The following is a 26,202-nucleotide window of genomic DNA, read 5'->3' on the forward strand; positions in this document are numbered from 1 at the left end:
CTTGGCTTTGGAAGCCTGGATACTGTGAAGTGGAATGGTCCCTGAGGTTTTCCTTATCACCCCTGACAGCAGCAGTAACGACAGCCAGGCTAGGAACTGCTTCTCCTCCTTACACAGGCGTCTTTTCTGTGCACCCCCATACCAGGGTCCGTCAAGGTCACTGTGAGGTCCAAAGGCCAGAGGGACCGTGGAGACAACTTGATGCTTGCCTCTGAATGGCAGCTCTGTGCACACAGAAAGGTCTTTTCTAGGACTCTGTTGTGGTCGGCTTTATGAAAGTGGATCAAAAGTTTTCAAGGGTCCACACATCCTTCATTAGCAGCATCTTGGGCACTTGCACCAACAGGCAGGAGGCAAGCGTGCCCTCCAGGAAAGCGGGCTGGAGCTGGGCACTTTTTTCCCTTCGACGAGGAAGGTTTGGAGAATAATTTTACAATTAGATAACATTAAGAATGATGAAAGCTAGAGAGCGGAAAGCAGCCAGAATTAATTACTTACTTGAGGGTCTGCTCAGGTCTCTTTGGCAGTGTTCGTGCTGATTTTATTATGGCGAATTAACCCTTGGTCTTCAGCTCGGGAAAGCTCGACGCAGCCGCAGACGCCAGGGCCCTCTACTCCCCCCGTCGCCTCTTGCTCCGCTCCATCTCCGGCTCCCCATCAAGCAGCTTGAGCTCCTCACCATTTCTTTCTCTTATTAATTTCATCTGTTTGAATGCTGCGTGAACGTGATGCTTCTAAAAACAGGACATGATATTTGAAGAAGTAAACTGCATTTGGAGAACGCTATGGTTGTACCTTCCAGCCCCTGAAGGCAGTTCACACGTGTCTACACTGAGTAGATGGATGAGTATCTGAATCACGAATGACTGGTGTACACAAGCCAGTGAGTACTGCCACTCCTTTATCCAACATTGAGTTAACAAACATTTATTAAATACTTTACTGTGCACTGGGAGTCCTTTTAGGGTTATGAGAAATATAAAAATGTCCAAGACATGGTTCCTGACATCAAAATCGTATCTGTAAAGACAGATATGAGTTCCAAAAGAACAAATATAGGTACTGTGTTTTAGAAAACAATGCCATGTTTTCATCAAATAGCATAAAACTGTATGTCATATTGAGAAATGCTCTCCTAAGTATAAAAAAATTATATATATTCAAGGCAAAAAGTAATTATTTAGAGAAACATAAGCATACAATTAGTGCCCATGTTTAATATGAAGGGCATTTTGGACTATTATCAATCCAAGAAAACCAAAAACAATGTCAGGACACTAATAAAGTTTTTAGCATTCCCTTGTGTTGGGTCAGGAGCATTATTCACATTCAGATATGAAGAAACTGAGATATGTGCCATTAACTTTAAAGAGAAATTTGAAGCCGCTAAATTAAAAGTTGGTACCCAATAAAACCATAAACAATAGAAAAAGAGTAAAGCATAGAGAAGAGCGAACACATATATCAAAAACCTAGAATAACATAATTTTTATAATTAAGCATTAAATTCAGCAATGAAATTCTTCTGTCCAAAGCAAAATTGGAAATATTACGAGACTACCATTCTATTTGATTGACAAAAAGCTCATACTAGTCATATACAAGAGGTACATTTTCTTTACATGAGAAACTATAATCAACAAAACAAACAAGCAAGAAAAATATAACCAGCAACATTGAAAGAAGAAACAAACCGACAGTTACGACTGCGAAGGAGGGGATGGGGTAATGGGGAAAAGAAGGGGAGCAGCCAATTCAAGGAACAAGTATAAAGGACCCACGGACAAAGCCGAAGTGGGGAAGGATTGAGGGTGGGGGTGGGTGGGGCAGGGGGAGGAGGGGGTGGGAAAATGGAGACAAATGTATTTGAACAATGAAAATAAAAGGAACTATGAAGAGTGTAAAGAATGTAATTTCAACAACAATTTTATGAAATGTGTAGAAATGTTTTTCATGTACTTGATTTTACATTGACTCTTAATAAACATTGCAAATAAAAAGAAACAACCCAAGAAAAATAGGCAAAACAGATAAGCACACATTTCATCAAAGATATATATCTTTGGATATATAGTAGTATTGGATATATAGGAATAGTAGGTATGTGAAGAGATGTTCAACATCATTCATTAGTCATCAAGGAAATGCTAGTCAAAACCACAATGAAATACTGCTGCATACCTTTTAGAATGATTAAACTTAAGAAGATTAAAATTCTGAGGGTTGGCAAGCATGTGGAGCAACTTAACCACTTCTACATGGAGAGTGGGACTTCAAAATGATAGAATAATTTTGAAAAACAGCTTGGCAGTTTCTTATAAATTCAAATACCCTACTGTAAGACAGATCAATTCCATTCTTGTGTATTTACCCAAGAGAGATAAAAGCATAGCTACTCAAAGACTTCTATGTAAGTGTTTTTAGCAGTGTTGTAATAGAAATCCAAAATTGAAAAACCCAGATGTCTGGCAACTCTTGAATGGCTAAATACAGGATTATATACATGCATTTATACAACAGAATATCATTCATAAACAGTCAACAAAAAGGTGTCCAAACTACTGTCATGGAGTTTAGGTTCTCATGAGGGAGACAAGTCATCAAATAAATATGTATGAAGAGCAACAGGTTGTAAACAGTAGTACAAAAAAAATAAAAAATAAAAAAAGATGATCATAGACAGAAATTAAAGAGTTGCTATTTTCAGGCATTTTAGGGTGGATGGTCACAGAAGACCTCCTGAATAAGGGCCATTCAAGCAGATGCACGAAGGAAGAGGAGCAAGCTGTGAAAATATCTGATTGTACCTCAATGACGGAAAGAGAAAGTTTAAAGACCCCAGAGAGAGAGAGAGGCAGTATTGTGTGTTGGGAAAATAGAAAGACTCCTGATGTGTGGGGACCATAGGAAGCCAGGGCAAGAAAGCACCACATTGGTAGAGACAAAGTCATAGAGATCCAGTCTTCCCAGCCTTAGATTGATGGCACAGGAACTTACAACATCTATGTACATTTGCAACATTGCCCCACATAAATGGCAGTGTTCTTTAGTCTTCCTCTGGAAGGACAGAGTTCAAAAGCAGTTTTACCACTAATCTATATAGTTTGTTATTAACCATAAAAATTGGTTAAGAAAAATTAGAAGGGAGCATGTGTTTTTGAATTTCCAAGAAAACTTTAAATGGGCTACCACATCTGTAGCTAGTTGGAGATTTCACATAAGATGTACCATTTCAGTAGCAACATTAACACCAGTCCCTCCAGCAACTGCAAGAGCAAGGTGTTGACATAACATGCTTTAGTGATTTTACCATCTTCTGATAGAGGGTGGAATCCAGGCAGATGTTATGTCAAGTAATTGTCATTCTTGGGATAACGGCCTCAAAAGTACAGTAGCTTCTAAATCAGTCCTTCATTTTCTCTTACTTAAGAAGTACTATGACTGTTTCAATTCCCTCTCCAAGATCTATGACCTTCTTTCCTCTTTTCTTTGTTCCCTTCCTTCCTTGGCTCCTTCTTTTCTTCCAATTGTTAATTTCATAACTAATCCTTGACCATCTACTAGGCATTGGACACTATTCTAAATGATGGAGATACTGTGGTGGCTAAAGAAGACAAAATCCCTGGTTTGTGAAGCTTACCTTCTAATAAGGAAGATGGGTAATAAATACAAGTGAACAAAAATATAATATATTTTAAGTGCTATGAAAGAATAATATTGTACAAGCAGAGATGTAGGTTAGTGTGCTATTTTAGAAGGGATAATCAAGGAAGTCTATCTAAGAATTGATATTTAAGTCAAGGCGTGAAGGAACTGAGGGAGTGAAGTGAAGATTCCAATATTTGGCAAGAGGAAACATGGGACATTAGAATGAACTTGGGTTCTTCAGGAAACTACAAGAATGCTGAAGGAGCTGGGAATGGGGCGAGGGATAGAGGGTGGTATAAGAAAAACTCAGTTTACAGGGGACATTGTTGTACATAGGATGTGGTTTTCATTTAAAGCATGATTATGGGAGGCTATTGAGGGACGTGACTGCTATCTGGAGAAAGTCAAGATCTTGTGCATATTTTAAAAGTATCACTCTGGCTGCAGAGTGATAATTTATAGTAGGATGTTGGAGAGAAGAGCTGAAGCAGGAGAAATTTAGAAGCTACTTCTAGATTCCACGTTAGAGAGGAGCATGATTTAGGCTAGGGTGATTGCCTTCATCAATTATGTAGCATTTGGATTTAGCTTAGAAGAATAGTGTGTCAGGATGATATTCATCTGAATGTAGAAGTCCTTTTGTAATGATTTAACCACATAGGGAATTCAATCATTTTTCTATAAAATAATTAGCCTGGAGATATGCAGTCTAGAACAAGTGCAGCTGCTCAAGAAAGTCACCAAAAAGAACACAGGCTCTTTTTAGCTTCCTAGTTCTGTATCCCTAACATAGCCTCTTATCCTCTTGGTTGCAAAATGGTGGCTTCCCCTCCAGGCACAGCAACCGCATTCCAGGCAGAAAGAAGGAACACCCAGGAGGAGGGAGCATTGCCTATTATGTCAAGAAAACAAAATGTTTGCAGTGGCCCCTGGCAAGCTTTCATTCTTGCTGTGTTGGCCTGAACTGGATAACCTGATCAACCCAGGAAGACAAAACTTTGGGGGTGGGAGTATTTTTGATGAGACTCATTTCTATCATAGAGTTGAGGCTCCATTGGTAATAAAGAAGAGAAAATTGATATTTCTTGGGCAACGGGCAGAGTCTGCAAATTGATGGGTAGGATTTACACAGGTGAGGATGGAATGGCAGGTGAAAAGGCCATTCAATAGAAAAGAGTAGAGAAGTCAAGGGTGAAAGGTGGAGGTGGAGGAAGAGGAGGGGGAGGGGGAGAAGAGGGAAGAGGGGGAGGAGAGGGAGGATGAAGGGAGGGGGAGAAGAGGAAAGGGAAGGACAAGGAGAAGAAGAGAAAAAGAGGAGGAAGAGAAGGTGAAGGAGAAGAATAAGAAGTAAAAAAGAAGCATAGGTAATCAAAGGAAAGATGGGGCTAGTTAGAGAAGTCTCTATTATTCCTGTGGCTCTGTCCTAGGGCTAGTGATTGTCAGCCAACTCTAGAAGCTGGTTGATTCAGACCATGAGGGTGTTAAAGGTGTTTGGTCTTTGTGCTGTAGGTAAACTAACACCACTGCAAATTCAAGAAAATTAAAGGAAAATCAATAGTTTGTTGCACAGTAACAATTCTTAAGCCTCAGGGCACAAGGAAAGACACACTGAGATAATTTCTGCATAGTGCTTAGTCCAGCTCCTGGCACATAGGAGCTAAGACCATTATCCTATGATGCACTAAAAGGCAGAAGGACCACAGGGAGGAAGCCCAATTAGGCAGCTTTTACCAGAGCACAAAGAGAGGAAAAGAGAGCCGGAAGGAGTAGGGATGAAAGAAAGTTTTCATCATCTTACAGCAAGCATACAAGAGCCACTGGAAAAATAAAGAATGTGGCTGTTTGGCATACACAGTCATGTGCTGCTCAACAACAAGGATATGTTCTGAGAAATGAGTTGTTAGGTGATTTCGTCCTTGTGTGAGCATCACAGCGTGCATGCACACAAACCTAGGTGGTACAGCCTACTACACACCAGTGCAAACATCATAGTGCACACTCACACAGCCTAGATGGTACAGCCTATTACACACCTGTGCAAACATCATAGCGCTCACTCACATGAGCCTAGAGGTACAGCCTACTACACACCTGTGTGAGCATTGCACAAACTTGAATGGCATAGCCCAGTGCTGTAATTGTATGCGCTATACTTTTATCCCATTGATGGCATACTTGGCTTGTTGACAGCAGCATCACCACAAACACATGAATAATGTGTTAGGCTACAACATTAAAAAGGCTATGCCATCATTAGGCAATTAGAATATTTTAGCTCCATTATAACCTTATGGGACCACCATGCTATATACAGTCAGTCATTGACCAAATGCTATTACTCAGTACATGACTGTATTGAAAGGGAGGGGGAAGAAAAAAAAAATCAAAGATCTTTCTTTTGATCCATGCAGTAAAGAAATGCTGATATCAGTAGGGCAGAAAATTTTATTAATATATTAGTTTGTGCACAAACAAGTGAGAGGTATTTCTTCCACTCCCATAACAAGAATTTTTCATGTTCTGAGCCTGGGCTCTCTGAACTAAGGAGGTAGTGAACACCTTTTCATTACAGAGCTAAAAACAGACACTGAAAACACCATAGGACAATCTCCCACTCAGGCTGTAATCTGGGGACTTCACGAAAGCTGACCTGGAGTGGAAGGGGCCAAAAAGATGACCAACAGGGAGAAAAAGGCTGCCTTTGTTTCCCTAGACCAGCTAGTGAAGCCAGTGCTGGTGGTTTGAGGGGGGATGGGCACCTGCATCGTCCTCCAACACTCAAAAGCTGAAGGGCTTTCTTTTGGGGTCGAGACAAAACTGGGGTGACAGTCACTGCCAAAACTAGTGGGTGTGACGTGGAGCACACAGAGGTGAGCCAGCAGGTATAAAGGGGGAGAGCCGAGGAGCCATGGGGCCGGGGGACCCCAGGTGGCAGGGCCCAGGGGATGGCGACCGGGGCAGGACCTAAGTCTCCTGGCGCCACCGCGTCTGCCCAGCCGGACCCCGGGAGGGTTCACTGCACCGGCAGACTCGCCTCGTCACCTCATTGAGCCTGAAGATGGAGACACCACCTCCCACAACACACAGCGTCTGGCAGCAGTAACGCCTGCTTGAGTGTGGTTGGTAGGGCAATGATATGGGTGTAGTAAGTTCCGGCGTGAATTTGGACATTTCACCGAAAAGGTCATGTGGTGTGCTGGAGAGTGATATTGATATGTTACAGAGTTACATGCTTGTGATTTTTTAATAAAAGAGTTTATAATTTAAAAAAGGGGGCGTTATTTGGGCCAGACCCTGCATGTTGGGTGCTGAGATCAACCCATTTTGCATCTACCCACTGTCTGAAGGGTCCAGGCGACTGTCAAAAGGGAATGCTGCGTTCGCTCTAAAGGTTCTATGATTTCCTACCTCCATCAAAATTGAGAAGCTAACCATTCTAGCCCCTCACCTTGTGACCCTTCCAAACTTCGGAGAGGACAAATGGGAACGGCTGGCGGCTTCAGAGGCTCGCCGGTCAGGTCTCCTTCAATCATCTCAAACAGACCCAGAGTTAAGGAGTCCGGATTTAAAATGTCATTTTAAGGTTGTATGGCCAGATCATAAAACAAAACAGATTTATGATATAAATAAAATACAGCTCCTTTTTTAGAGCTTGGTCACAAAAGCCCTCTTTCCCTTTTTTCTTTTTTTTTTTTTTTTTTTTTTTTTTAATCCCAGGTACTATACTTTTGGGGGCCATGCCCTTTGTCTGAAAGGAAAACGTGTCAACCTCCTACCCAATGGGAGAGGAGCAGTAGCCTGCCTGCTGGCTCTTCTTTCTTCTACTGAGGTCATCTTAATTGGTCTCAAGCTGATTTGGAGAGAAAAAGGCTGGGATTCTCACCTGGAGGACTGACTTCCATTACGATTGAAGAGCCGGGAAACGCTTTGGGGAGGGGCAGTGCCTCCCCCTCACTGCGGGGAATAGCTCGCCTTTAACATGCTCACCCCGCGCAAGGGACGTGTGCCGGAGCAAGGCACGTGCCGTGCAAATCAAAGAACAAACGCTGCTCCCGGCTGCCCCTGAGCTTCGTTCCCTCCATGTTTGGCTAACTAATTGCATTCCCCCTCTCATACCCTCCTTTGTCGTTTCAGGCCGGCAGACGCCGTGCCATTGGCAGCACTGTTCCAGGTATGAACCGGCTGCCAGAGCTGCAGCAGGCAGCTCCTTCTTGAACTCTCTGTGTGCTAGTTCAGAGAGCACTGTTCTACCATCATCCCACCACGGCACTTCCAAATGGCTGCATCTAATTGGGTTCAGAGGAGTTCAAAGCCATGCTCCAGCATCCTTGTATCAAAGCTCATTGAACAACAGGGGAAGCGTGCACTGAAATGCAGGCATGGGGTGAGGAGAGTTATTAGTGGAATACATTCAAATCTGTCACGCTAGATTCCTGGGTACACAACTGAGTTTTGGTTCAGCTTTTAGGAGTTCAGGTGTGGTCCCCAGGAGATGGCTCCTATAATCACTGTGAAAACATCTCATTTGTACTAATGCACTTTGCCTCTTCCATAGCAGAGTCTCATGGGACTTTTTTTTTTTTAATGTCAAAGCTTTCTCCAGAGATTATTCATTCGTTATATTTATTTTCTTGGACATGATTTTAACAAACCTTCCCCTGAAGAGCTTGTGGCTGTTAACTTTACTGAGCAGTTGCTCAAGAGACAGTTGAAAGCACAGGGTCTCCAGGGGAGGCTCAGGCCACCGTGCCTCAGGGGTATTCATCTGCCCCCAAACTCCTTTCATTGATTCTTCATTCATAGGCCATGAGCAGGAAGAGTGGGGGGAACCGCCCTCTATCCTGCCACAGGATGGTAGATTCCAACCGCTGCTGAACGCCAAATTCTGCCACTTCCTGATGTTAGCGTGTGCACTCTGAGAGCGAGATTAAGGGATTCAGGAAAGGAATGGGAGAGCATGAATTAGGTGGGTGTCAGGTGGCTACTTGATATCCTGACTTAGCTAGAGTATCTTCTCAACTCTGCAGTAGTGATACCCTCTGTGCAACCGTGGGGAATTTGACACTTCCCAGAATGCATGTTGCCCATTTCCCACATTTTACATTACAGTAGTTAAAGCGACCCTAAATGTCTCCTAAAAACCTTTTGGTCCAATGGAGGAATGTCCTGCCTTGCACAACAAATAGATCATCCATCCTCCGTTTGAAAAGTTTCAATGTCTAGAACATCCCCTTTTCTTAAAGCAATGGTGTCCTGAGTTTAACAATCCAAATAATTATACAATTCTACCTTCCTGGAACTGCATTCATTTCTGGGATTATCATGGTTTCAGTGGCTCTTTTAGAGCAACAAACAATGATTTACCCCTATTCTCACAAAAAGATCTCTTCCACTTAGAAAAATACTTTTTTTATTCTTATTCACCATTCATGTATCCCGTAATGTTTACTGGGCACCTCGATACGCCAGGTCTGGGCTAGGTGCGGGGGACACAATGGTGTCCCTATCCTCACAGGACTGAGAATCCAGTGAGGAGAATTACAATTCTGCCCAGAGCCACCTTTCCCTTCATTTACTTCTCTCAATACAACACACCTCACCTCATTCTTTCCTTTCTAAATAAGACAGCCTCCACCCATTCACCCCGAGGACACCTCTTATCACGATGCCATTGACATGTGCTCCTCAAAATGAACCCAGGTCTTCACACTCTGTCCCACTGTCACCCTCTCCATGCTCCAGCCTAATCCAGCACTCACAGAACATCCCATTGCCTACGACTTGGTTCAGGTCAACGAAAACCCATCCCATGTTGCTCTGAAATACTAGGGGAGGAGCGGGAAGGAGCGTGGGTGAGGGATGCTAAACTCAACCGATGGGTTCAATCAACCCCCTTTCTACAACGTAGTATCAGTGCAGGAGCATAAACTCAGCCCCAAACAATGTTGGGGAGCGAACTTTCAGACTATGTCACTCCGAGCACGACTCACACACAGCTCGCTTTGAGCTCCCGGGGAATGCTGGGGACCCTTGGAAATCGTGAAGGCTGTGGTTTTCTTCATGCAGCTTTTAAGAGCACATTTTCATTAATAACAAAGAGTTTTTGAAGCATTAACCTATGTGATTTCAAAGCAGGCTTAGCAAGAAAGGAAACAATACAAGTCACAGAACTGTCTGGCACTTTCCCCCACCCTGGGCTCACTATGCATTGAGCCATTCAGGTAAGGTTAGACAGCCAACATCTCCATCTTTCCTGTTTTTCAGAATTTGTTTCTATGTCACTTGACTTTGACCTTCCCTGACCACTCCGTCTAAAATAGCGTATATCACAAGCATCTATTCTTTTACCTTGCTTTATTTTTCCTAGTACTTATAACTGACTAAAATTACATTATTCTCTACTTGCTTATCTCTTTTCCATGTCTTCCCTGAAAACATAAGCTCCAGGAGGCCAGAAACTTTGGTTCCGTTCATCACTGAATCCCCCAATAGCTAAAACCGTGCCTTATATTGTACACTAGCTACTTCAAGGACGGTCATCGAATGGCTGAATGAAAGGAGAGGTGAATGGATACACTTGTTAGGTGGAGGAAGAAACACCTGCACCGTCTCATCCCAGAACACAGGGGTCTAGGCCTGACGACATCCAGCTGTCCTGCCTGCTCTGTGTTTTATGTGTAACAGGAATACCGCTGTGCCTCACAAGGTCAATGAAGAATCCAACAAACCCTCACTCTAAACTTGGGTAGAGAACAATACCTATTGTAAGGCTCCACCAGGCCCACGGTCACCTCTGGCTCTGACCTTCTTCTTCCTCAGAAATTGTGCAAAAATAATCTATGACGTTCTCTCCAGCACTGCATCTACTCAGCCCTGGAATTCAATTGCCCCAAATTTTCACAGAAAGCTGCTTGCAGGCAGCATTGCAGGAGATTTGAGAAGACAAACAGGCAAAACAAACAAACAAACAAAACCCCTCAAGTATAAATACCTGGATTCTTAAAACTCCTCAGTTTCCCTGCCATGTGGCTTTTCTCCTCTCTCTTTTCTCTCTCTCCTCTCTATTCATTTCCCATTTTACAACTCTTTCTTGCCCTCTCAAGAGCAAAGAAATGAAATTTGCTTTCTGATGCAGAACAGTTAAGCAGTTTCTACTTAACTTAGCTTCAAACTTAGTTAACCTCCAAACTTAGCTTCTGCCCTCTCTTTGATATGCAAAGACTAGGCAAAAGGTTGAGCCATCAATTGACATTGCTTATCACCACCAGGGCAGGTGGAATTCTATAGATGCCCTCTCCGAGATTCCTGTCCTCTGGTTTTTCAATCAGGCACAGATCAAGGTACTGCTGGGGAGAGATTGCACAGATAGTTGAAGCCCCCAGTCAATTGCTCTGAAAATACAAGACTATCTAGGTGGGTCCAACCCAATCAGGTGAGCCCTTTGAAATCAGCAAGTTTTCTCTGACTAAGAGCAAGACAGGTAGTCAGAGAGAGTCGGTATGTAGGGAGACTTGACCCATAGCTGCTGGCTTGAAGATGGAGTCACCCATCGGAGGTGTGCACATGGCCTTAAGCAGAGGGAGGCCTCCAGGGGACAGCAGGCAAGAAAACAGAGGTCCTCCGTCCTTCACCCACAGGGAACCAAATTTGGCCAACAACCCGAAGGAGCTTAAAAGCAGATTCTTCCCATATTAATTTAAAAAAGAGCCCCACCCCAGCCAAATCCCTGCTTTCACCTGGTGAGACCCTGAGATGGCAGAGAGCCCATTGGAGCCGTGCCAGATTTGTGACCCATAGAACTCTGAGAGATGAGTTAATATGGCCTAAGCTGTTGCATTTGTGGTAGTTTATGACACAACAATAGACAACTAACGCAATCACCATAATTTTCATCCCTTAGGTCTCAGTCCCTTTGCTAAGCACTTTATGTAATCTAATCCAGTATCAATCACTACTTGAATAATACAAAAATTTTTATTTTATAGGCCACAAAGGCCTTTAGCATGGTGGAGGGTGGAGTCTGGACTTACATATAATAAATTGCAGAACCGTAATTCAAATGCAGGCAGCTAGGGCTCTTACACAATATAGGTCTCTGCTTCCTTAAGTTGCCACCACATGTCATGTTCCAACCAATGACTTCAATACCAGGCCCTTTCTCCTTCCCACGTCTAACTGGGGGTGTTCTGTCTTTCTTCTGATGACCTAATTAGATCATGGCCTTTTGCAGATGAACTCTTGCCTTGTCCCTTGGCCCCCAAGAACTTTGCCCTCAATGAACTAGAAAAGAAGTAGAAGTGTTTTGGTGAGAAGCAACATCACTGGGAAGTAACATACAAACCCGTGTATCTCTCAAAGCCCAACTTTCACCTCCTGCCGTCTTGCAGGGAGGACCTCAGCACAAGGATGTGGGCATCCTGGCACATTCCAGCAACATTCAGATCATAGGCCCACATGGTAGATGAGATATTAGGAACATGGCCTTCAAAGTGCAGACTGGACCTCAGGGTGTGTTGCCCACAAGACAACCCAGAATACCAGCTCTTAAGAATGTGTGTGTGTGTGCGTAGGCCTTCATGCATATATGTTTAGTCAGCAGACACTACTACTGCTTTATAAGTTGTCACATCCAGGGTTTCACAAATTATTTATGCCCTTCATGTTGGGCTGCAGTGTCTCAAGTTGAAGCTAACCAGAAAGGCCGCGTTCAAAGTAGAATTTAAAAAGTACACACTGTACCATCCTTTGAGAGCAGTAAGTCGCTTAGCTTTTAGAGAGTAAGGAACCCAGAGAAACAGGGATTCTCTGGAAACTATGCAACATTTTAAGACCACAGCTGCATTTTCTACTGAAACATTTTTAATAGTAAAAACAAAAACACCCTGTGACTTTAGATGTTCCTCACCCTTCTTTGTTTTGGGCAAAGTCAACAAATGATAGTGCTTCTTGGAAGCAGGAAGACCCTCTGAGCAGAGGCGGGGCAAATGCTAACAGATTTGGGTTTGGCTGATACATTGGTAAACGTAACTCCAGAGGACCCCCGCCACTAACATGCTCTCTACCAGGGTACATCAAGGTCAGTTTCTTCCAGACGTAGTAATGGGGAAAGAGAAAAGCATTTTCCTTTGGACTTTGGTAGAATTACAACAGAATCCTATTTACTTTAGGAACATCCCAGACTTAAATAAACTAACTCAGCAGGCTCACTGCTTAAAATTTGGATTTGATCCTCAAAAATCTTACAAATCCTGTAGCTGGAGAAAAATATCTTTTTTTGCAGGGATGGAAGGGGCCCAGTTTAGTCACACATGGTAAAAATTACCCACCCACTCTGCGGACCACAGTTAGATGCTCTCAGGGTGAGTGAGAGATTCTAGGAAGGTGCTAGGTCAAGGTCATGGGGTAAGAAAAGTACAGCAGGAAAAGGTTCGTGGCAGAACTCTAGGTGCAGAGGATGTCACAGGAGACTATTTATAACACTGAATTATAATAGCTTACATAGCTGGTACAAGTCGCATGGAGGGAAGTATAGTATAATATTTAAAGTGGGGCTGTGATATCAGTAAGAGTTGGATTGGCATTTTGGCTTCTCCAAATGATATATATTAGCACAAGTAATTTAACATTTATGCATCTGTTTTTCTCTTTTCTGTATAAGGGGAATAAGAATGATATGAGACTAAAGTGAGATGATGTATATAAAATAATACTTAGCACAGTGGTTCCACTTAAAAGATATTGAATAAATCAATACTGATGATGATGATGATGGTGATGAAGAAAAAACCAAATGGTCTCTGACAGTGAGAAAATATCATATCCCAAAGGCTGCATGCAGCTCAGGATGGCTGAGAACATGGCCCAACAGAAAATCATAAATTTACTTAAAACATTATGATTTTTTTTTTGCTATTATGCATCACAATGTATTTAATGTGTGGCCCAAGATATCTCTTTTTCCAGTGTGGCCCAGAGACACCAAAAGGTTGGACATCTCTTAGAGAATCAGCAAGTCTTGTGTAAATTACATACATATGACATTAAAAGTAGATAGAAAAGATAAAATGATAATTAAGCCGTGATGAAATGAAAGAAATATGACAGACAGGGAGGGTCAGGAGAATGAGGACAAAAAAAGAGAGTCATTCAAATGTTGAAAAAGATCTTCCAATATGGCCAGTTTCTCCTGTCCTGATTTCCAAGCCGGAGAGACAGAACCGAAGGATTGGTATCTGTTTCTATTTAAAACAGAAATATGGTCATGGTCAAGTACAGCCATGACTAATCCATGGTAGTATTAAGTCTATGCCACTGTAGCTCAGTCCTCCCTTGATATTTAACTACTCCTTCCAACCTCTTTCTATTTTTTTTAGGACTAGAAGCTACGTAGGAGACACAGAGCAGCCCAGTGTAGCTCAGAGACTGTTAAAATTGGGATCTGAACATTCTCCACACCAGGCAATGCTAGTTGAAGAGGAATGATAGATTAAAACCAAAATGGTAACAAAAACCAAGAAGATGCAAATCGAAAGCCTAGGAAGATGGAAATATGAAAACGTCTAGTAGGTACAGATATGAAAAGGCAAGGCAAAGTCAGTCACCAAAGGCTAGACTAAATTTGACAATCAAGAATCAAATTAACAAGAACCGAAGGTGCAAAACAAGGGCATCCAGAGATTGGGTTGCCAGATTCACCAAATAAAGGTACAGGAGGTCCAGTTAAATTTGAATTTCTGATATACCAAAGTAATTTTTATCATAAATATGTTCTGTGCAATGTTTGGGCCTAACTTATACTAAAAAAGATATGTGTGGTTTCTCTGACTTTCAAATTTAATTGGCATCCTGCATTTTACTCTTAGCCCTATGCAGAGAAATTTTAAATTCACTAGGCATTAGGTAGCTCATGGCAAAATCAGATCAGTATCAATGAAATGCTCAAAAGGCAGTGGCTTGGCAGGGAATTGTCAAGAAAAGGAGGAAAGCAAGATCAGTTATGGCTGGAGATGCCAAGAGCAAGATGGAACAGATAACCAACATCACAGTTATGAATTCAATCGAAATCCAGAGCCAGTAAAGGAACACAGACAGTAAAGAACGCTTATCAAAAAGTGAAAAGAGGTAGTTCAGAGGGGTCTTGTTGTCAGGGCCTTCTTTTGAAAGCTCCAAGGCTTCCTACCCTGATTCTTAGCAGTTCTCACCTTCCCGCTCCTCCTAACAGGAAACTGACACCTTAATATTAGAGAGTTAACTCAGCTCTCACTGTTAGACTTCCCACTGGGCAGGCAGTTTTCCTTCCTATGTGGAGCTAGGCTGCCATTGCTCCATGAATTTAACAGGAGTATATCAAATGCCTACTATCCACCGGGCAGCGTTCTGGGTGCCAGGTGTGTTTGTGAAGTCTAATTTAGAGGCAGGCCAGTTGCATAAAATTCAACAGGGCTGTGTCTTTAAACTGCAGATTCCTGCCCCCCACCCCACCCGCTAGAAGGACCTGTAAGGGAGTGTAGGAAGCTGAATTTTCATGATTTTAGGTAATTTTTTTTTATTTACTGATCAACTAACCACTTAATATAAAAGATGTGTCCGCGTCTTTGACTTGTGAGAAATATGTAGACGAAAAACAAAATGTGGATAGCAATACTTGGAAAATTAAATGGGGTTAGGCTGGTACCTGGTGAATTTAAAGGATTTGCTCAAACCACATGACTCGTAAATGTCTGAGATGAGATTCATGTTGAAGTTTTCTCTTTCAGAATGTAGCCCTTTCTCCACTGGACCACACTGCAGGCCAGACCCTGGGCCTCGAAAGGTGAGTCCTGCTGCTACGTGTCTGCCTGCCGCATGTGAGGCAACAGCATGACAATGGGCTTCGACCTTGCCAGGAGTGGGGGTCAGTGGGGTGGGGGGCGGGGATTCATCTTAACAGCTTCTTGAGGTCCGTAAGCACTTACCTGTATTCTTGGTCTCCTCTAAGTTTGCTGCAATGCTGAAGTGCACCTTTGTTTTTAGGGCTCATGAGACCCAGTTGCCAACAGAAGGTGCTCTTGATTCACAGAGAGATGCTCTTCTCTGAAGAGAAAGTGTCACAGAGCTGGCACGACACACCTCATGCAGAGAGGAAGTCAGGCCGCACTCAGTAACACCTGGGTCTTGACAGTCCCACGGCCTAGCTGGCAGGGCGTGTTTCTCCCCACGGGACCCCTGAAAGATAATGGGGATTTGGATTTCTTCCCATTTCACAGGCAGAAAAACTGAAGTAGAGAAACCAATGGTAAATCTCGTTCTGAGGCGGCAGAGGTACAAATGAGACGACACTGAGGCTTAACACCCCCCTGGTTGCTCACTCCAGCAGAGCATCCAGAATTCCTTCGTTTCTACCTGTCTCCTTCTGACATGGAATACATCTCATCCCCTTCCTACCTCCTCACCGCAGCTCCCGGAGCAAGGACGGCCAAAGAGTGGAAGACTGCATCTTGAGCCGTCAGAATGGATCAGAATGAAGAACGTCCTCCTATCTACTCAGTGCTCTCCAGCTTTCAAGACCAAGTAGTAACACAACCCGTAATTCCACACACCTATGCAATTACCTTCCAGAAGAAACACCTCGGGTTCCTGTGGCCCTGTTGTATAAAAGGAGAAAAGGAGACTCAGAGAGGTGAGTGATGTGCTGGAGATGCAGCAAGTGGCACAGCCCAGAGGGCTGACCTCCTCCCCATCCCAGCCCCAGAGCTCCTGCCCCAGAAACAAGCTTCCGAGGTGCGTCTGCTCAGAGTTCTCAGGTTTGAAGGTCTTTCTGCATTTCACTTCTGTTGTATAGATTGAATGCTTCCTTTATTATTTATTTATTTATTTATTTATTTATTTATTTATTTTTACAGAGAGGGGAAGGGAGGGAGAGAGAAGGAGAAAAACATCGATGGGTGGTTGCCACCTTCTACTGGGGCCTGGCCTGCAACCCAGGCATGTGCCCTGACTGGGAATCAAACTGGTGACCCTTCGGTCCGCAGCCCGGGACTCCACCCACTGAGCCACACCAGCCAGGGCAATGCTTCTTTTATAAAAAGAACATTTGCCCCCCACCCCCCGACCCCACCGAAAGTTTTGCAGAACCCAATGATTTTTGGTTTCAAAATCCAAAATCCACCAAGTCTGACAGCCACGAAAAAGTGAAAGTACCAGGGTCACAGTGAACGGGAAAACGAGAGCTAGCATACCAGCTGAGCTTGGATGGTTATACACTTAGACTATTATAGCTTCCTCGGGTTTTTTATAAGTGGAGCCTTTTTTAACTCCTAAGAAATATTCATATATATAGACACTCCCTTATAATAAACACAGAAGCACACTGTTCCCAGAATCTTTGGCTTGGCTAAAATATGATGATATTCTTAGTTCCTGGTATGGGGAAAAGCCTCCGCACCAGCCAGCCTTTTTATAGCTCTGGCTCAGGGGCAGCATTTGCTGCAGAAGCAGCCCTGGATAGCAAAGGAGCCAAATAATGCTAATGGGGCAAACAGAATGTAATTGCTTATGTGTGCTGGTTATATCCTGAAACAAATTGTTTCTTAATGCTGAGGTCAGACAGGGTTTAATTAGGAGAAATACAATTGGTGTAAAATTTTGCAGCAGGCTGCTTGTTTGGTGTCATGCCAAGTCAACATCTAGTCTCTCCAAATGGAAATTTTCATTAGAGGCCATTGGCAGCCCTAGTTAGGCTGAGTTTCAACTTTTCCAAGTCTCCTGGTAACGCAAACCTGAAACTCAGCATATCTGTTGCCTGATAAAGGGCTGTCCCCCTTGCATTTGCAAACGCTTGAACATGTGCACGCTTGTCTTTACCATACCCAGCTGCCCTAGTTCCCCCACCAGCAAAACACGCATTGCCCATGGGAGCTAGGGGAACGAAAGCAATCTTCCTCTTTTCTGGACCATTTTTTCGCCCTCTATGTTCCCACATTAATAATACTTAATCTTCCATCAGCAGATTACTGGAAAAATATTTTCATATGCATCGACTCATCCAGTCTTACCAATAAACCTGAGAGGTGAGTGGTTTTATATTTATAGGCAGGAGACGCATGGAAGGTCGCATCTGCGGTTGGCTAAGAATAGCTCTCAAACCTCCTGGTTAGGGGTCCTGGGCTTGGGCTGAATTGCAGAATTCTGCACACACAGAGAATAGAAAATACACTGCAAAATCTGCATTTGTTCATGTAAATGAAGCATGTGCAAGATCTTCCATGTGTTATTTTCTTGCTGCTTCCTTTTATATAATATCTATGAAGAAGGAAAAGTGAAAGGTGTTGTTATTCAAAGCCGCACCAATTTCCCCCTGATTTTGCAAACAAGCTTTATTGGATGTGACCTTTTCCTTTGTTGTCCCTTTTCCCATGCATGCCTTTTCACACACTCAGATCGTCATCGATGCCCGCGGCAATAATACTGCTATTTACAGTAATTTTAAGTGTCTAGATCTTCACACCTTCAAGGATAAGGTTTTATCAGTGTTTCTAATATAAATCTGTGTCTCAAAAGTGTTTAATTTACTTGGAAAATTCTGCTTCTAGGCTGCTATTGTTTCTCTTTCTTCTTCTTTTTTTTTCCTTCCAGCTGAAGGCAGTTTTCATTACAGTGACAAAGACCCCACTATGTTAAAGAAAATTGCACAGAGAGACCCCCAAAATCCATCTACCCAACAAAAATCTAAGTCATTTTCCCTGCAGTATCATATCAGCAGTAACCGTCATGGGTTTAAAGACATATGGGACCAAGTTTTCATTTTTATATGTGGTTCTTATTTGCTGAGTCTCAGCTCCGTGTGCGTCCGGCTACATTTCATTTAGGTGCGGGGCCTCTGGGCCCGTGCTAATGTGCCCGCTTAGGGTCAGGGTAAAGCTCTGCACAGGGCAAGCAATTACGAAGCAATCCTCACTCCTCGGCCCGGCTGGGGTGGGAAGGCCACGGAGATTCCACCGGAAGGGGAGGTTGCTCAGCTGCCCCTGGCTCAGTCCCGGAGCAGGTTGGAGAGTGGGAGTTGCTGGAACCCTCCCACTCTGCGAGGTCTGGTGCAAATTTCCCCTAATCTTCCTTTCTGTAAACCGAAGTCCCACTTAAGCAACCTTTGTGCTTACACCCCGATGCCGCCCTTCTACATCCAGCCTACACAGTGATTAAGAGCATTCTTAAATTTGCTTCTACAAAATTTACATTTCTAGAACTTTAAAATCTTCCTGTGTTAATATTAGTGCAGCTAATTGTTCCATAACACTTGCTCCAAAATTATGTATTTGTTCCAGTGCAATTGATGTACTAGGAAACATTTTAAGCATAATGTGAATTTTGTATTTTGCTGATTCTCTATTTTGCTTCGAAAAACAGAAAACTGTATCCAGCTGAACTGAGCTGCCACAGAACACACACACACACACACACACACACACACACACACACACACCCCCTCTGGAACATCATCTACCAGCCACTCTAGAACATACTCAAACATCATCCAGCCACTCTGATTCAACACGTGTGTTATTTCACGATGCTCTGTTTTATTCTTCCTTTACATTTGTCAACTTTGCTATTAACATAAAACAAAACAAAAACACAAACTCATTCAACACCCACCCTTCCTGGTTCAAAATGCCCAGCAGGGCAAGCAGAAAGGTAGGCAATACCTGTATTCAATGGAAATTGTTCAATCCTGCATAAATAGCTGCTTTCGATACTAGTAGTGACTGGTTTAGTAGTTTCAAACATTGCTGCAACTTCCGGTCCATATCCAGTTTCCTAACTCTTAAAAAAGAGGAATATAACTTAAAAAGAAGGAGCTACACTGTATCAAATTTTCAGTTTTGAGGAAACAGGTATCTGTAATAAATACTTTCCTTGAAGAAGCTTCATCTTAAAGACAGAAAAATATGCCCCAGGATTTAAGGCTGGAAAAGATTGCTCAACTGTGATGTTAATGCCAATGCCAAACCTGGAAGTGCCATTTCATAGGCATTTAATACATGGGAAACTGTGTCCACTTATATCTGCCTAACCAGAAAAGTTTTTGACTATTGTGACCCAAGATCATTATTTTCCATAAGCTCTACAATTTTTATTGTGCAATTTTGCATGGCCCAGTGATTTTTTTAAGGACACTTATGTGCATTATAGCAGAACAAGTATAGCGGACTATTCTTGTTTATTATCTGGACATGGCAATTGTCTTGAGATATTTGATATATCATGGGTGAGGGATTCAAAGCCTCGCATGCCCAGAAATAAATCCCTGATTATTTCTCCATATTCTGCTTTACCCACAGTCCCTTCCATCTAAGTTCACAGGGGGTTCCATCTTTCACTGGTCCTGTTTAAAAACTCAGCAGTTATCCCCAAATCCTCCACTGGGCTGCACATCGCAACGGCTCTATCTTCAGAATGTATCACTTGTCAACATCCCCACTGCTCCCAAGTCACTGGATTACTCTAACAGCCTCTAAATTTTTCTCCTTTATCCACCCACATCCTTCACCCAAGCCTATTCTCACCCAAGAGCCAAAGTGCTCCTTAGACCTAAGTCAGATAACCCAGTTCTCGCCACCCTCCAGTGGCTTCCCACCTCGCTGTGAGTAGAAGCCAGAGGGGCAAAGAACCAACCTGACCCCCTGTCCCACAGGCGGGGTCCCCCCTGGCATCTTCCCCCCACTCCCCACTCTTCCTCTGGCTCCACTGCCCACTCTGAGGCCGGCACGCTTGCCATTCCGCCCCGTGCTGGCCGCTCCTTCCCCAAAGACTGTGCTCTGGCCGTGCCCTGTCTCAAAGGGGCTTCACTCGGGTACGGAGGTGGTTGGCTCGTGCGCTCCACCTTAAGGTCTTTGCTCGAAGATCACCTTCTCAGCACACTCTCGCAACTTGAACCTCCTCTTCCTCTCATGCTGCCACTCTCCCTTCCCTGTTTTAATTTTCTCGATGTCACTGTCATGTCCATCTTCCTACATAAATGTCTTGTTTACCATTTTCTTCTACTGGAATATAATCCCCCGAAGACAGGGGTTTTGTCTGCTTTATTCACTGCTGTTTCCCTAGCTCCTAGAACAATGCCTGGTACATGGTATATGCTTCATAAATATTTGATGAGTAAATGAAATAAGGGATCAATCTCTCTGTATAAGGTAAACAGAGGGGCAATGAGAACCAATGGCAGAAATAACAAAGAGATTCAATCTAAGGAATCATATTTCAACTATCTCTTGTGTTTGTCAAGACTGCAGAGTCCTCTGTTACTAGATGTATCCCTGGGGTCTGGCGCTCTCTGAATGGACAGTACGCCGAGGGGATCGGTACCTTACATAGTACCTGAGAAAAAGTGATACCTGAGGTCCGTTCCTTTAATGAACATCTATGACTCTTGTGATTTGTGTGGGAATTCCCTGACATCAGCACTCCTGTCTCAGAAAAGGCTGGCGTGATCTCCTTTTACTCTTAACCACTTAGGAGTAGAGAAAGGAGGTTACGTTATAATGAAAAGTGCACTCCACCACATATGTGCACTGCCAGCTGGTACACAGATACAGATGGGTTCCTAGAACACTCAGCGAGTGAGGGAAGCCTGTACTACAAAGGGCCACCCTCCAGAATATAATTCCATTTTGTGGGGGGTCCCCCTCATATATTAAGATCAATACCCATAGACTATGAATATATATCATCATAACCTTTATCAAGATTTGCAAACTTTTCTCCATCCCAAGAAGAAAGTGTACATATGTTCCCTAAAGAAATAAACTTTAGGGAAACACAACAGATACAATTCTGAGAGGCAGAATCGAACGTGCCCAAATCGGGATAACCCTGAAATGAGAGCCTGGGATTGTTGACTCTCCTTTCTCTCAGCCTGCAGGGTAATTAAGGGAAAACCCTTTTGCCATTTTCCATTGTTTTTGCTGCTTTATAGCCTTTCCTGTCCACTCTCAGCTCTCCTAGATACATGTGACCTGGCCACAGTCACAGGAAAGCCCCCAGCCCTTCAGCTGCTTCCGAATGACTTCATTGGGGTGGATTTCCATCAGGGAAAGGGCTTGATAAAAACAGGTACTTGAGAGTAGGGGGATTTTCAACCTCACTTTCCTCGTTTTCTAAGGCAAACGCACGTCGCACTGTGTCCGTCTGCAGGCTGTTAAATAGCCATCCTGTGTGCGGGGGCGGCTGCTACCCTTGGTCTTCCCAGGAACGGGGAAGACACTTCCTTCTTAGAAATAAGACTGAGCTAATGAGCTGGGTGTCATCACGAACAAGGAGTAAGTAGGAAAGGCCTTCCCTTCTACAAAAACAGAAGATGGAGGCTTGCAAAAAAGCCACGTGAGCTGGGCCCTGAGGACCGCCTGAAGGGCGCCAGTGGGCCCGGTTCTGAGGAATGAGTGTCCTTCAAAAGCCTTCCACGGAGTGATGGTTTTCCAGGGCCGGGAGGATCACGGGGAGCCTGGGAGAGCGACGGGGCTCGGAGACCACCCCTATCTGCATGCAGTTCAGGGAAGGAGGGCACCGTTTAAAGACAAATATTTTAGCTCCACTGGGAGCTTCGGCCTTTTCAGTGCAGAGACCCAAGAGACTACCTGTCAAAGCAGAGGTCTCCTGCTAAAACTATGTTGCTTTGAAAGTGTGGGGAGTCAGGAGGGGCTGGAGGTGGAGGAAGTGGAGACAGAGAGAGAGTCAGCTGAGCCGGGGCAACATGCAGAAAGGAGGAAGGGGCATTAAGGTACATGGGAAAGAATAAGGGACTAGCTGGGTGGTTGTGTGTCTCTGAGTGCATCTCCCCCTGGACAGCACGCTGCAGCAATGAGTGTTTTCTAAAAATTCATTAATTCAGTTTACAAATAAGAAAGTGGGTTTCTTTGCCTTTCCCCTGATTATACCTTGTGTGTTCCCTATTCTACCTGATTTTTCTCTGTAGTGATTCCCACTGAGAGACTGACTTGGAGGAGCAGAGCTGAGAATCTGTAGGGTAGTCTGCTATTTCTTTGCTCTCTTTCCTTTTTAAAAATTGTGTCAAAGCCCCTTTCCTTCAGTAATCCTGATATTCCCTCAGGAGCTGAGTGAAGATTTAATTGTGAAATTTGCATAGTAACTCAGCAAATAAATTCTCCCATCTCTCATGGACCTTTCCACTGCAGAAGGCCATTTTCGTTATAAATCACTTTTTTCAAGATCTCAACTGCATCAGCATTTTGTACCCTAAGGAAAGTGATAAGGAGAAAAATTCCAGTGGCGTGCAGAGTTGGCGCCTGGCTCTTCTGCCTCAGTGTAGGGCAGGGCGGAGGCAGAGGCTGCATGGGATCTGACTGACAAGTGCTGTCTCATCTCCTGCTGCTTCTCCAGGGAAAACCAGGCTGGTGACGGCCTGGCGCTCTGACCACTCCCGGGGAACTAGACACACCGCTTTGCCTCTCAGCACACGCCACACCAGGGCACCCAAGGAGGCAGGCGGTTCCCGCGGAAATCCCTGAAAATGAGATGCTCATAGTAACACTGGTGGGCACGGAATCTGACAAGACACCATCCCAGGAGAGCCGGGTTCCCATGGAAATATTTTACCAGGTCCCAGAAGAAGATGTGTCCGCAGGCTAGTCCACATCCAGCTAAAGGGCTTAGGCTCCACATGGGACTCAACGTAGAAAGGTTTGTTTTGTTCTATTTGGTTTTCGTTCCTCTTCCCTTAGTCTGAAAACACTGTCCATCCTATTCCACGCCAGATTGTTGTTTGGGGAAACCCAATAAAACCAGTTTCACCAGAGCCCAGAACACTAGACTTCGTAACATCTTTCCATGTTTTGTCTTAGCATCACAACTAGTGTTTCTTTTCTAGTCTGGGGCCAACATGACTTTGATTTGGATTATAAACGGCAGTCACAGCCGGTCACTTGATTCTGATGGCAGAAGGAATAAGGAAATATTATAGCAGGAAACCAAGGAGGAATATAACAAAGTTTAAGGAAGTGGGGAAGAAGTATATTTGGTTCTTCACCCTGGATTTCCAATAACTCTGCCTGGAAATACAAAATGTAAGTGGTGCTGAACAGAGGGCCCTGACTGACCCACACAGCATCATTTGGTTCCTTGAAGGTTCCCAGGAAGGAAACCGTAGCAACCCCTTGAAACAACCAGCTCATCTGGATAAGCAGGGGTTAAACTAATGAATTAAGGTTTGATGTTCTGATTTAAAGAATATTGCCACTCTTTAAGAAAAAGAAAAGTACAAAGAACAAGGAAGGAATGTTACGCAGGTAACTTGCATTCACCTAAAAATTTGAAGATCGCTGATCAAACGCGAGCCCTGTAGTCATTTCTTTCAAACAACTGATTTTAGTTCCTTATTTATTCTGTAACTGATCAAAACATGGTGCCCTAATTTTCAAGTTATGCTTGTCAGCCCCAGGAGATCAGTGAAAATGTGGATTCCATAGATGAATCAACAAGTCAGCATAATTGTACCAGATGCATATCTCTCCATGGATAAACGCCAAGTGGTCCATCAATGGGAGAGTTTCCTTTTCTTCTCCTTTCCTAGATCTCCAATTTAGTCAACATAAGTTTCTAGAACTTAATTGAAGCTGCTTTTTTCTACTGACTCTGTGACTAAATTAATAATAATTTTTCCCAAGAAAATGTTATCACAGAGATCATAATGAATACAATACAGATATTAGCTAGATAAGCAATACTTATTTGAAATCAATGCAAGCTTATAAGTGAAACATTAGTAATGCTATAGCTAAATCAGGAATAAGAAAAGGTGTTCATTCTACCTAATTAGTCATTATTGCTTTGGAAATACTGACTAAGGAAATGTTACAGGAAAAAAAAGAGAAAAAAGAAAGAAAGCCACCAAATGTGTGTAAGCATTAATAATAGATGTTATTTTTAACTTATATGACTATGCCTAGAAATCCAAAATAATTCATCAAAGATTGATAAGAAACAGTAAGATAATGAGAAAATATGCTTTTAAACCAAGCACTTCACTCATCTTCACAATGAAATTAAAAATACCAGAAAAATAAGAAGAAATGGAAGTAGGCTAGAACACAGGGAGAGCTTCCTTGCAAAACACTGCACAGTCTCACCATTCCAAACCCAGCATCAGAAGTTGGGAACTGAACCATACAACTTGAACAGGGAGATGAATTGAAAGCCAGAATATACAATGAATTTTTTTAGCCCCATGAGAATGGCTGGCAGCCAGATATTGAAAGCCACCATCCCTTTATAAAATGATCATTCTTTATTAAATAAAAAGAAGAAAATGCATGGGTGTTGATTTCAAAGCAAAATCCACGCTAATGTTAGTGAGCTCAAAACTTAATCGCCACCCCCATTTCATCTAAAGCTGCTGGCCCACGCTCAGGACAAGGAGTGTGGTTACATGAACAGGCAACTCAGGGAAAGAACGGAACTGAACGAACTGAACATGAGGGAGAAAGGATGACCAAGCAACACAGGCCATGACATAAAGGAACTTTAAAGGAACAATAGCCCCTCGTTAGTATCCTCAATGGGATTAAGATACTAATTTGCAAAACAAGAACACGACAACATTAGGAAAAAAAACAGAAAAAATATATGGCAGGAAAACAAGAGTGATCTCCTGTCAAGAAAAACAGTTTAATGATCAAAAGAATTTCATAGAATGGTTAAAAAGATAAAATCATTTTCACACCTACAAAAATTTAAAAATAAATGAAGAAATATAAGATAGAAGGTAAGTGACAGCTGATGACTTCAGAAGGAAAAGTATCTGACTAAGAGAGATTTCGGGAAGAGAACAGAGAAAGCAAAAGGGAGCATATTAACAAGGGATAGAATAAAGAGGTCTCCGAGCTGTAGAAAAACAAGAGTCACTAAGATAAAAAGACCCACTGAGAACTTCCAACACCGTGATTGTGAAGACATTCCCACGAAGTTTCATCAGAACACCATAAAAGAAGGAACCAATCCAAGAACTTCCAGGGGGGAAAAGCGGGTCACAGAGACGGGAACCAGGTCATATGTGCTGTCTCATCAAGAAAACTGTGTACAACAATATAATGGAGTTCAGCCTGTAATGTACTAAAAGGATTTATATATAACAGAATCCTATGCCCAGGCAGTCAACCTTTACCCTACCCAAAGGCTGATGAGACACGTCTCAGTTCTCTAGATGTAGGGACACAGGGACACCAGGCACCTCGTGGGCTAAGCTTGGGAGCCATCTCAGAAATGGGTCTGAGGGGCAGCCTGCATACACAAACAGCGAGTGTTCCTGGCCCCATGCCCAGGTCGCTCCCAGGACACTGGTAGGGAAACTTACATTCCACAGGCAGAAAACTAGAGGAGTCCTCTTGCAAGGGTCCGATGAGCCTAGAAAAGGAGACAGAACTTAACATCTAGACTGGGCCCCATCTCCCTCGGGTGAGGGCCACTGCTCAGCGATTCCACGGTTTCCTGTGCTCCCTCTTTCTCTGTGAGTGGATGCACAGGATCACCAAACATTGCAGCAGAGCTGGAGCGTGAAAGACAAAGATAGAC

At 43.3% G+C, this 26,202-nt stretch overlaps 1 long non-coding RNA gene across 1 annotated transcript; it reads right to left on the reverse strand.

The window, feature by feature from the left end:
* Positions 1-524: 524 nt before the first annotated feature.
* LOC129067869 (uncharacterized) lies at positions 525-26,202 on the reverse strand. The gene is made up of 3 exons (XR_008528788.1): positions 25,985-26,202; positions 15,603-15,852; positions 525-734 (listed from the first exon to the last, which is right to left on the reverse strand). It is a non-coding gene; the product is annotated as an uncharacterized LOC129067869 (long non-coding RNA).

This window comes from Pteronotus mesoamericanus, unplaced genomic scaffold (genome assembly GCF_021234165.1).
Source record: "Pteronotus mesoamericanus isolate MK-2021 breed Mesoamerican mustached bat unplaced genomic scaffold, CSHL_Meso_final contig_20, whole genome shotgun sequence".
Lineage (NCBI taxonomy): Eukaryota > Metazoa > Chordata > Mammalia > Chiroptera > Mormoopidae > Pteronotus > Pteronotus mesoamericanus.